This window comes from Podarcis vaucheri (assembly GCF_965113315.1).
Source record: "Podarcis vaucheri genome assembly, chromosome: 5".
Lineage (NCBI taxonomy): Eukaryota > Metazoa > Chordata > Lepidosauria > Squamata > Lacertidae > Podarcis > Podarcis vaucheri.
The window spans coordinates 22,362,210-22,374,399 of record NC_138763.1 but is presented as its reverse complement, the minus strand read 5'-3'; the positions used below and the strand labels follow the sequence as shown (position 1 = coordinate 22,374,399).

Here is a 12,190-nt window from a genome sequence, read left to right as displayed (position 1 = left end):
CTGAACACAGGAGTGGGGGGAAAGCCTCTTCTCAGGCCTTGCGTCAGAAACTGTACAAAGCTGGATGATGTTTCAGAGGTGAAAGTGAGAGCAATGGACAAACGTGGAGTTCTGGATTGAATGCCTCATTTCAGCTAAGGTGGCTTCCAACAGAAAACGTAAGCGTCCGATTAGATCAGACCAAAGGCCCATCTAGTCTAGCATTTTACATGTGCGTTTTTTCTTGTTTTCTCTCCCCTCTTCATTGCTTTTTCCTTTTCTGTCATCTCTTGGATTATATATACGCCAGCAGGTGACTAGTTTTTTAATGCTCTTATCCAAGCCACTTTGAAAGCCCCTCTGGGGTGGAAATGCTTTAAATAAATAAACAAAATCACGTTGGAATCCTGTGTGAAGTTCTTGTGCATACTGGGGAGGTGGATAAACAGAAAAGCGTAACCAAAATGACCAAGGGATTAGAGCAACTCTTGTTCAGGGAGATGTTAGAACAGGGGTCAGCAACCTTTTTCAGCCATGGGCTGATCCAGCGTCCCTCAGACCATGTGGTGGGACCAGACTATTTGGGGGGGGTGAACGAATTCCTATGCCCCACAAATAACCCAGAGATGCATTTTAAATAAAAGGACACATTCTACTCATGTAAAAACAAGCTGATTCCTGGACCGTCCACGGGCCGGATCATAGCTGTCAACGTTTTCCCTTTTTTAAGGGACATTCCCTTATTCTGAATAGGATTCTTCACAAGAAAAGGGAAAAGTTGACAGCTATGGGCCAGATTGAGAAGGCGATTGGGCCGCATCCAGCCCCCGGGCCTTAGGTTGCATCCCCCTGGGTTAGAACATGTGGTGCAATAGTCTATTAAACATTAAAAGCTTCCCTAAACAGGGCTGCCTTCAGATGTCTTCTAAATAATAATACTACATGCAATGATGTATCAACACACTGGATATTAAGAGAGTTTCTCTTACATTACTAACTGTGCAGTCTATACACTTCTGCTCAGATAAATGCCCCACTGCGTTTAGTGGAACTTACCACAGGTAAGTGTATATGTAGGGTTGCAGCCTAGATTCCTTTCAACAAATGACATTAGAATATTATGAATATAGGAGTCCTTAATTTGATAGTGGTGGTGATGATTTGCATTTGTGAATCAGGTTCCCTCCACTGTAATGAACAGGGGAACTATTTCCTCCTGTCTTCTTTTTAATTGAAAGGATGTATAACACCATGTACACTTAACAGGTTCCACTCTCAGTGTCATCATCATCATAATCTCCAGTGACACATCAGAGCTCCCAAATCCATAAACAATTACTGGATTGGGGGAACAGCCGACAATGTTTGTTTGTTGCATCCCATTGTTCCTTTAGACAGCTGGTAAGATGGGGATCCCTGTGGTTTTCCACCCAGAGATCACTGCTCACAGTGATCTCTCACATACAAGCACTCATTAAACCTACACCTGTTCAGATTCAACAATGCGATACCATCAGTTGCCCTCAAACCAGTGCCCGGACAACATAACAATACCAACCTAGCAGGTGGGTGAATGAAGAAAATAGTTTGATTTTTCCACTGAGGCATGTAACTTTCAGTTAAAAACCCACTTGACCTAAGGAAACTATAACAAATTATATTGTCATCTTAGCTTCTATATTAGATAGCATCCACAGCTGTGTAAGACTATTTTTAGATAAAGGTGTGAGGTTATATGTAGAAGAGAAAAAGCAATGGGCTGTTTGTTCTTTTCAGCTGTACTCGAAGCCGGACATTGCAATGTCAATATCAATACCGTCTGCAGACACGTTCCCTGAACAAGATCAGTTCTCTATGCTGACATCTTGCTGTTATTATTTTGATGGAAATTAGCAGAACAATTCTGATATTTCAAGCATCACTCACTTGGCTGGCAGCATGGTGGCTCTAATCACTGCCCGTGAAACCTGCACTTGGTCACTAATGCATTAGAGCATTGCTAATGACATGGAGGTATGACAAGATAAGCGCGGCTTCATAATGAATGACTACACCAAAGGAAAGTGGCAAAAGTAATTATAGAATCACATGGGCTGCTGGCCTGGAATTGTCAGAGACATCAAATTTCATGTACCACTAAAACAACACTGAGATAACCTTATGTTCTGGAGAAGCAGCAGTCATAGCTCATATGTAATTCAGCTGACATTTGCTTCTGCTAACGCTAAACAATGGAACAGCCAAGAAATAACGTTAATTTCCCTTTTGTTAATTAGACAAATTAATTAAATCAGCCTTCATTGCTGTGAATATATTTTTATATTCAACAATAGGGTGCTGTGAAGATACTGTTAAACGGTTCAAAGAAGGCTTATTAACCCCAGACTGTATTCTGTTTTTATAAAAGCACCAACTTCAAGTGCATTTAGGCAGAAAGAAGCTTTTCAAATCAGATAGCAGAGCTACAAAAATGCAGGGCATTATCATAATCTGGCAAGTGTTTAGTTTAACACTGTTGTGTCAAGAAACCGGTAAAAAGAAGAACGAGCAAAGAGTCTGATAAAAATGTACTTAAGGGATGACAGTCTTTATTACCATTTAATTTTATCTCTTCATACATTTTTTGCAGGGCGGGGAAAGCCCTCCTGTCTGAAAATAAATAAGATTACTTTAATTCTATCTACTGTGAAAATATCAAACATTGTCTTCCTTTACCTACGGGGAGAACAGAATATTCTATTATATTTGCATTAAAAGAGCATTATCACTTTCATTCAGCTCAGTATTGCATAAGTGTTGGGAAGATCCCTACATTCCTAGATATATATTTAATTTCAGCTTATTAGTAGGCCATGATAAAGTAACACTAATCCACACTTCAGTAAGCCATGTTTCTATGTTTAAGCCCCAACTCACAACAATGTGTGTTCTTGTAAGAAGTGCTGGTTCACACACACATATAAATTTCTCGGTAACTGATGTCTGGTAGCTGAATGAGAACTGGCTTAGTTGAAAAGTGTTGTCATTTGGGGCAACGTAAGGTAATATAAAAGTTCCATCTGTGATTTTAGATCTACAATGGTTTGGTGACATGTGCAAGTAAGTCATCATAAGACTGGAGGAATAAGAAATACCTTGTAATATGGAACGCAGGTGGCACTGTGGGTTAAACCACAGAGCCTAGGACTTGCCAATCAGAAGATCGGCAGTTCGAATTCATATGACGGGGTGAGCTCCCATTGCTTGGCCTCTGCTCCTGCCAACCTAGCAGTTCGAAAGCACGTCAATGTGCAAGTAGATAAATAGGTATGGCTCCAGCGGGAAGGTAAATGGCATTTCCATGCGCTGCTCTGGTTTGCCAGAAGTGGCTTAATCATAGAATCATAGAATCATAGAGTTGGAAGAGACCTCAAGGGCCATCGAGTCCAACCCCCTGCCAAGCAGGAAACACCATCAGAGCACTCCTGACATATGGCTGTCAAGCCTCTGCTTAAAGACCTCCAAAGTAGGAGACTCCACCACACTCCTTGGCAGCAAATTCCACTGTCGAACAGCTCTTACTGTCAGAAAGTTCTTCCTAATGTTTAGGTGGAATCTTCTTTCTTGTAGTTTGGATCCATTGCTCCGTGTCCGCTTCTCTGGAGCAGCAGAAAACAACCTTTCTCCCTCCTCTATGTGACATCCTTTTATATATTTGAACATGGCTATCATATCACCCCTTAACCTCCTCTTCTCCAGGCTAAACATGCCCAGCTCCCTCATGCTGACCACATGACCCGGAAGCTGTACGCCGGCTCCCTCTGCCAATAAAGTGAGATGAGCACCACAAGCTCAGAGTTGTCCGCAACTGGACCTAATGGTCAGGGGTCCCTTTACCTTTACTATCCAGCTAACATGTCCCATCAATGCAAGGATTTAAACTTGTGCGATGAAACTTCCTTCTCTCTCCTCCCCCATGTGCACCCCATGCCCTCCCCAGTTCTGTTCCAGAGATCTGGGGAAATCACTGGAACATATTTAGGGGACATACAGAAGGGAGGAAGTTTTGAAGTGCAAAAACTAAATTGGATGAAATGCCTTGGGCCAGATTCAGCAAATCCCACTAGTAGAAGCTTACACTAGTGGGGTTGGAAGAACCCTCAAAACAGCACACAGCAGGAGGAGAGGGAATTGTTCTGTCTGGTAAGCTGAAATGCTTGCACTAATGGAATGATTGCCATAGCGCTATACTGAATTCCTGAACGCTGAGGAAAGTGAAGAATGTGTAAAGTATTTGTCAGATGTTTTAGATCCACTAAACTTTATTTGACTGCAGCTAGGTACACACCAGCCCACTTGTAGCACAAAATGTAGGGGTTTACCCTGAATCCAGAATCATTCTTGTTTATTCTTTACATACTGCTTTCATTCTAGATTTGTGATACAGTGGTACCTCTGGTTACGTACTTAATTCGTTCCGGAGGTCCGTTCTTAACCTGAAACTGTTCTTAACCTGAAGCACCACTTTAGCTAATGGGGCCTCCTGCTGCCCCCGCACCGCCAGAGCACAATTTCTGTTCTCATCCTGAAGCAAAGTTCTTAACCCAAGGTACTATTTCTGGGTGAGCAGAGTCTGTAACCTGAAGCATATGTAACCCGAGGTAGATCCTGCTGTCCGCAAGGGTGGGCGTGCTTACCTGATACGTATTGAATACCCTCGCAATGATTCTGTTATCCATGTCTTTTCCTCTCTGCCTATGCCTCAGGCGAATGAAGAAGGAACTAGCGATTCTGACATAATTAGGTAAGTGTGGATATACTCGCCATCGTGGAGATACTTGCCACTTACATCTGTTTTCAAATGAGTACCCATTGAGTGGTAATGCAGAAGCAATCTACAATAAGTCTTTATTTTTGGAATTAAACCAGTTTAATGGCAGATGCAAGTGATAGACTACATGGAATTGGCAGAAATGACTGGCAGAATCCGAGACCTAGGAGAAGAGTTAGTGGAAGAGGACTGGAAGAAGTTTAAAGACTACTTGCAAAAACATTGTAAAATGTTGGAATGTTAAAATGATGCAAGATAATAAAGACAATGTGGTATCAGTAACATAGGTAAAAGGAGTATGTAACAAATGTTTCAAAAGACAAGAGAGAAAAAGTTAGACTTCGCTGTGTCAAATTTAAACAAAAGGATATAAAGGGGAAAAATTGGAGACACAATGGGTTGAAATGTATAATATAGACCAAGATTTGAAAGAGGGTAAGATATTGCTGAATATGATTGTGTAAAAAGGAACACAGAAAAGGGAGATGTGAGGAAGTCAGGAAGAAGGGTTATGAAAACAATAAGTAAAAAAATTGGATTTTTATGTCTTTTTTATGTTTTTTTCCTTTCTTTTTTTATTTCTTATCTTTTTTATGTCTTTTATTGTATCTTTCTGTTTTGTTTGGGCTGTGATAATGTTGTTTCTTCTTTGGTTTGATTGGAAGGTTTGTTTTATTCTTTAAAATTTCAATAAATATATTTTTTTAAAAAAAATAAACCAGTTTATCAAGAAACGCTTTTCAGGAGCAAAATATATGTGGTAGATCTACATTGTGTGTGGCTACATGGGGGGGACGACGACAATAACTTGTCTCCATTGATTCCGGAATATGTTGTCTACACACTGGTTCGATAGGCCCTGAAATCCCTCCAGTTTTATTTCCAGAACAATAACCACAACCATGCCTGAAATATAATGGCAATATGCAAACAAGGTGAGGAAAATCTACCAAAGACTGTATTGCTGCACTCTTCCCTTTAACTTTTTTGCCACCCAACAGTAATCTGTATAAGTATTCATGGTCGATTTGAACAACAGGAGTTCTTGGGCCTTGTACCCTTGAATGCAATCTAAACCCTCAAGAGTAAATTATCAATTCAGGGGTAACTGGGCTGCAACCATTAAGAGAGGTCTCTGCAGTAATGTACCTCCAGGCAAAGGTGATTTGGGATGCAGAAGCCAACTTATTTGCTGCTTTGCTGCAATAGGACTGCATCCCATTGCCCCATATCCTCCTTTCATACATTCCCTATATTTATGAGGTGCTAATGGATGTCAGAGACAGGAAAGAATGAGGAAGTACTGGCAGCAGCATCCCTAACCAGCAGGTTTCTCTTGACCTCATTAAATGTTCTGGGCTTGATTCAAAGGATGAGCAATAGTTTCAAAAAGTACTCAGTCTACATAATCTGTTTCATCTAGCTCCATTGGCACTTCATCATCCACAAGACTCTTTCCTGGTCAGTTTAGTGGGATTTATTATGAACAAAATGTGCTGTAAAGTATATAATATGAAAATAAATCCCACCCACCTCCTACTTAACTGTCACTTCTTCCTTCTATAATCACAGAGTTTATAGGAATTAGATATAAAATGTCATAAAGCGATGTATATCATTTGCTTGTCCTTAGAAAACTAGACTTCAGAACGCTCAACATGAATTTCCCAGGATGCTCTGTTGTCCACGAAGCAGATTCTGTATGTTATGTCTGCTCACTTATTTCACGTAGTGAACGTTTAACATCTATTGCAGAGGGCCCATACGTTGGTAAAATGTGTTCTTTCATGCTCACTATCAAAGGTTCAATCAATGTTCAACATGTCAAGGGAAACAATACTCAACCACATGCACAAATTGTTTGGCCCAATGTCATGCAGCTTCATCTGTAACATAAACATTGAAAGATGAAATTAAAAATTTGGGCCCGTGAGATTTCTCAATGTCCGTACAGGACACCGTCATCATTAAAAAGGAATACACACACACACACACACACACACACACACACAGTCCAGTAGCATCTTAGAGATGACGAAAAAGGAGTTAAACAAAGGAGTTAAAAAAGGAGTTAAACAAAGTAGACGGCAGTGATAAGACAACATAATCTAACTCCTGAAGCCACTGGAAAATTTACAGATAATGTCCTTTCCAAACCATAACAAATCTATATGAGGTAGGAATGCAGTAGGACATACAATAAAAAAGGGCAAGAGGTTTCCCCCTTTCCAGCATTTACTTCTTCAAAACATAAGAAAATCACAAAGAGGCCTATCTAGTCCACACAGTGGCCAACCACAGGTCTATGGGAATCCCACAGTAAGGACATGAATCCTGCCTCTGTGCCAGCTATGACATTTGTGACTCTTTTTGCCTCAGTGTATCCATATCTGCCCAAGGGCAAGAAAGGATTTGCATAAGGTAATTTCATGAAGTACATAAGAAAAGCCCTGGTGGATCAGACCAAAGGCCCGTCCAGTCCGGCATCCTGTTCTCACAGCGGCCAAACCATGCCTGCGGGAAGCCAGGAAGCAGGCCGTGAATGCGTGATGTATAGCCAGAAACAGCGTATGCCCTACATCTCAAACACCTTCTCCCCCTGTCACTGCAACAGGGGAGAGAGAAAATATATGATATATGGAGCACAATAGCTCCATTAAAGTGAATGGGAACGGTGCAAGGCTACACTGCAGCCCCTTTCTTTTCAAATAACACTTGTGCAGGATGCGTTCCAAAAGCATCATACCAATACTTATTACTTCAGTTTTAATACATTGCTCCTCTTTGCACATCTGGATTTTAATTCTCTCTTTTTTAAAAACCACTTGTCCAGACAGAGAAGCAGGTGTAGGGAAATTGAATTAATTTACTACAACATTTGGTATTTAGAAACTCCTTTCCTCCAATGTTTTGAAGTGGGATTTTTGACCTCACTTAAATTTAATCCACACAACACTCTTGCAGGGAAGATAAATATTATCACAATCATTTCATAGCTTGGCTAAGGGAGATGCAGTCATACAACTAGAGGCACTGAGCTTCTGCAGACCCACATCCATCTTTACTGTGAAATTTGAGTTTTCTGAATGACACCAAATGTATTATTTCCTACTGGCTTATATAAATAGTGAAGTGTTTCAAATGTGTTGAATATTTTCATTACACGATGTTATATATATATATATATATATATATATATATATATATATATATATATATATATATATATATATATTCTTCCTCTCTCCACCCAAGAGCAGGAGAAACTTAGGAAATAAATCTTTACTTTTTTAAAAAAAAGTTCTTTCAGTTGTAATTGTTGGCATTACCGAAAATATCTTCCGATAAAAGCTTTCCTTCTCTAGGCTGATCTTTAGGGAATACAAGCTTGCAAATAAGCAATCCATAAGCTCAACAAAGATAAAACCAACTGAAAGCCATAATTGTTATAGCAATTAGTATTATGCACAAATGGGACAGTTTTGCTTCAGTATATAGCATTTAAACTTTAATGCAGCACAGACGTTTGTCAGTGGAGCCAAATTAATATGGATGCATGCATGGTGGGAACTGACACAAATTAACACAATGGTCTGGTTTCAATGTTTACAGTATAATGGAAAAGCTACAGTAGAACTAGCAAAAAGATGCTGCCCTGTGTAGGACCAAGTATTAGTACGCCAATGTAACCTTTTGCAAAATTTTACTCTGCCTTTATGTATTTTCAGTCAAGTTTCTTTACTCGAGGTCCCTTGAGGAACCTACAGCAAAGGACTGGTGCAATGGCAAACAAAACGTAACGCTCATATATCAAGCAATATCCTGCCTTGATCATACGTGTATATATGGATTCTACAGAAATGTCATCATGAATAAATAAAATATTAGATTATAGTCTTCATAAAGTTTTCTGTCTCAGACTGTTGCCACAGAATCTCTTTTGCTGGGCTCGCTCTCGGTTCCAAAAGTTCTCTGTAGCAGCAGTTCCAAAGCTGTCTTCTCAAAATGGCTGCCAACAGCTCCAAAAAGGAAATGGAAACTTCCAGGCCCTTTAAAAAAATAAATTAAAATTACATAGCCAGACAAGAAACTTATAACTTTGAGGAACTCCACAACTCTTTTCAAACTGGGAACGGAAGAGCATGTGCAGAAATATCCTCCCTCCATAATTCTCAAAGGGTATGCGTTGGTAACACTCAGCCATATTAGTCCATTAGCTCCTAGCTCATCTCTTAGGTTTATAAACAACAATATGTGGCCAAAAAGTGTCCTATCTAGAGCAAGTGAGACCTCACCGTCAGCCCAACTCACCTCACAGAGTGTTTGTTGTGGGGGAGGAAGGGAAAGGAGAATGTTAGCCGCTTTGAGACTCCTTAAAGGGAGTGAAAGGTGGGATATCAAATCCAAATCCAAACCTACATAAGATAGGATGTGGCAGCAGGGAACATGGTTGTGAGGGCCTGAGGGATAAGGGAAGAGAAAGCCTGCCTGCACATCAATGCGCTACTGCAGGAACCAATGTGCTTCTACTGGCACACAATGCCTTTTACCTCCCCAGAACTTGAGTAGGATCCTCACTTATACCAAAATAACTGTCGAATTTTTGTTTACAAGGGCTACTGAGTATCATTTTCAGTGTGCTTTAGTTTCCTTTAAATCCATGTTTATTTTACCAGTTATTTCATTGCAATACATTTGATTTACCCATGCTCTGCTACTGTTTGTTTTCTAAACTTTATGGTTTGCCCTGTCTTATTCCCTCAGGAGCCTTCTCACTCTTGTCGGAAACGAGAAACACACTCTTCATTCCGTTTGCCTTTCTTTTGCGTGCGCACACACACTGTTTCCGTTCTATCCTTTTGGAAATAAAGCATTTTAGGTTTGTATTTTCTATCAATTGGTGGTCATCTGCAGTTTTATCGTTTTGAGGAAATGACATGAAGCAAAACCAAAATATTCTTTCTAAAATGCTGAGAAATTATCATGAAGGGTTTTTTTAACGGAAACATGGAAGCATGGCCTTAAGGCTGGAAAAGAGGAGAAACTGAGAAAACCCAAAATTGTTTCCAACCTTTCTCTTTTTAAAACCCATTCTTGTTTCCAACCTTTCTCTTTTTAAAACCTATTTCTTCTACCGTGACTTCCAAGAAAGCCAAGCTCATTTATTTTTCACAATGTAAGATACCACAACCTCCCTCTCTTCATTCCTGCTTCTCCTTTATCAAATCCTGCCCCCTCTCTTCAACTACATCCTGTCCAAATTACTTAGGTTTCACGAGTTAGTGCTAAATAAATATTAATTAGAAGCAGTAGTTGTTCCATTAGAGCGGGAGCTGAATTTTGCATAAAAGACTCTGAGTAGTTGGTTGTGATAGGAAAAAAAAACCTGAATAATTTGTAGGATTGCATCCATAAATTCTGTATATTTAAGCTTCTATAGAGTCCTCCTATGATCAAAATTTATAGCTAGTCATTTAAGCACAGTAAGAAAATAGCTTTATTAGGACCAAGCAAAATGTCATATAATAATGACCAAATTTTCTGGAGTAATGGATCAGTCTATTTTTGGTCTGTGTCAATTATGTATGTGTTCATTCATAAATTCATTTCATCCCAATAATCTGTAATCCCCTCCCCAAAAAAATTCTGCACAAAAATCCATGTTTTATCTTAAGGCATGCCTTTCTGTGATCTAGTTTGCACCTGGCTCATGGTTTGTTACTCTCCACACACACCCCAAACTGTGACCAAGTTTCATTCTTGGTTTATCGGTCATGGTAGGAGGAGGCGGAGACAACCTTCAAACTTGGGTTTGGATGTAAAGCTGAGCCAGACCATAGGTTAGCCCAGTCAACAGCAGCAGGACTGAAGGAGGACTGACGCAACCACTCCAAGAACCCACACATTGGCTCATTCACATAAAGCAATGGTTTGGTTTAGTGGTATGTACAAACCGAGTGCAATGTGTAATCTTAAAATATGAATTTCAACATATTTTGGTACAGTGAGTTCTTTCTTTTTTCTTTCTTTTTGGAGGGGGATTGAACTGATAAGTGTGTGGAGAGGTGCAAAATATGGAGGATAATTAAGCTCCAATAGTTGTATTAGTTGAGGAGGTGTGATTTAGCTCAGTTAGCTTAGAAATGCAGATTGCGGGGGGCGGGGACTCTCTTTCATTCCTAGGAGTGTTTGGATTTTCCAAAACTCTTTTTTTCAAGTGTTTCCTTTGTGCCCAGATTTTTGCTTGTTTTGATGGGTGCCCAGACTGAAAAAGTGCTCCAGAGGAATAAAAAACCCATATGTTACTTTGCAACATTTGACTTAGTCCTATTAAAGGCTTTGGATTCTTATGGTCAGATACTTTTCAGTCGCCATCTCCAGACAGCTTCTCATCCCTTTACTGTTTGCAGCGTAGGTCTTTTGCGCCATCGTTATTTTAAACAGTCATGGCTTCCCCAAAGGATGCTGGGAAGAGTGATTTGATTTGTTCAGGGTGCTGAGAGTTGTTCTTTAGTTGTTTGGTCGTGTCCAACTCTTCGTGACCCCATGGACCAGAGCACGCCAGGCACTCCTGTCTTCCAGTGCCTCCCACAGTTTGGTCAAACTCATGCTGGTAGCTTCGAGAACACTGTCCAACCATCTCGTCCTCTGTCGTCCCCTTCTCCTTGTGCCCTCCATCTTTCCCAACTGAGAGTTATTAGGAGAAGCCTATTCCCCTCACAGAGCTACAGTTCCCAGAGTGGTTTAACAGTCAATCCCTTTTCCCAGGGATCTCTGGGAAATGTAAGCCTGTGAGGAGAATACTGATCTCCTCAGCACCCTTAACAAACTATGAAACCACTGTATGATACTGCTTTAAATACATAGTGCAGATGATGTCTCTGTTTCCCACCTCCACCTCCTCTTTCTCCTCCAGTCACTTCCTTTTGGTCAGAATATCTCTCACTCAAGACATAGAATACTTTCATTCAAATGCATCCAAAAGATTAAAAACGCTAGCCTCACCTCAAAACATGGCACTTGAACTTCGCTGAGAGTTAGCTTGCTTTTTGGTCTGGCACTTTTACCACAAATCCTGTATCTCCCTCCCCTCATATTCTGAATATTGTGGTTTCAAATCCCAAGATTACTTTCTCTTCTCTAAATGAAATGCCATCCCCTCCCATATCACATCCATTTATAAAAAAATATTTGGGGGGCCTCCTGAGTCCTCAAGCCAACCTGTTAACAGCCTCTCCTTCACACTCGTTCAACCAGACAGCAATTCTTTCCATGAAAATACAGCTGTGGAATTGTATAACTAGTAAATTAAAAGTTTGCTGTAGCTAGTCCAGCTGGCTGGCTTTATGTTAACAATACATCACTGAGGTTTCATCCCTCTGTTGATGTTTTGTCCAGCAG

The 12,190-nt window shown here is 40.2% G+C and overlaps 1 long non-coding RNA gene across 2 annotated transcripts; it reads right to left on the bottom strand.

Annotated features, from left to right (window-relative positions):
* Positions 1 to 8,339: 8,339 nt before the first annotated feature.
* On the bottom strand, positions 8,340 to 11,750 carry LOC309533394. Of its 2 annotated transcripts, none has more exons than XR_014220206.1 (3): positions 11,682 to 11,750; positions 9,494 to 9,645; positions 8,340 to 8,838 (listed from the first exon to the last, which is right to left on the bottom strand). It is a non-coding gene; the product is annotated as an uncharacterized lncRNA (long non-coding RNA). The 2 variants fall into 2 exon arrangements; XR_014220207.1 differs by lacking the exon at positions 11,682 to 11,750 and adding an exon at positions 11,151 to 11,275.
* Positions 11,751 to 12,190: the final 440 nt, after the last annotated feature.